Consider the following 1,194-nt stretch of genomic DNA (forward strand, 5'->3'; position numbering starts at 1 on the left):
TTTTGAGAAGATTTCATTTTTATTTGCATAAACTTGAGGCTATGGCAATTGGACATGTTTAAGTTAAATACTGTTTGATGTGCCAAATGAACAGACTCAGTGAGCAAGCAGAGTTATCACAGAAGAAGGAAGCTGCAAAAGTCCCCTCATTGATGGACCTCAGTGTTTCTAGGGAACCTGGTGCTACCAAAGAGAAAAACACAAGCCAGTTAGTTGGTTAGAGTTTGAAGGAACAGAGTGCTTTAACTCATTGTCATTGAGTTGATTCCAACTTACAAATCAGAACTGTTCCAAAGGGCTTCAGAGATGGTGTGGCACTGTGGGTTATACGCTGGACTACAGAGTTGGTTTGAATCACAAGGTCAGTGGTTCAAGATCACCAGCCATACCTCAGGGTCACTATGGGTCAGAACTGACTCAACAGCAATTAACAACAACAGATGTACAAGATCCATCCTTACAGAAACAGATAGCCTCCTCTTTCTCCCATAAGGCAACAGATGAGTTTGAAGCACCGACCTTGTTGCAGTTAGCAGTCTGACATTTAACTCACAACACCAATAGGGCTCCTACTGAATTCTTGGGGCTCCTTAGTGTATCTCTATCTTTAGTTTGACACGAAATTCCTTGCCATGGATGGTATTTTCTTCCATGAATATCCCTACACTTATTTTTCTATTTCTTTAAATACTGACAATTCTTTAAGGCTTAGATTATGTTTGACCTCCTGTGCAAAGGTGTGTCTGATCTCTTCAATCTGCAGCCAAGTCATCCTCTTTCAAATTCCTCTGGCTCTGGGATGCAAAAATATCTTAGGGATTAAACATGGTTTAGGCCTGAATTCTGCTGTAATTCTTGTTGGCTGTGTGTTGTTAGGAAAGTTACCTCCCATCTCTGATTCTGAAGTCCCTCACCTAGATTTCATAGCCTTTTAATGAAGATTCAATTGAAAATGTCATGGGTAAAGACCTGAGCCACTGGGCTCAAGTGATTTATCATATACTCTCCTAGTTTGTCTCAGTAGGCTAATTACTGTTGTGTTGGTTCCAACTCATGACAACCCCACATGTGTTAGAACAGAACTGATGTTTTGGAAGTATATTGCCTATCTTTTCTTCCAAGACATCTCTAGGTCAATTTGAACCTTCAGTTTTTCAGTTAGTAGCCAAACACGGTAATCCATCCTTAATTTCC

Source organism: Chrysochloris asiatica, unplaced genomic scaffold (genome assembly GCF_000296735.1).
Source record: "Chrysochloris asiatica unplaced genomic scaffold, ChrAsi1.0 scaffold00056, whole genome shotgun sequence".
NCBI lineage: Eukaryota > Metazoa > Chordata > Mammalia > Afrosoricida > Chrysochloridae > Chrysochloris > Chrysochloris asiatica.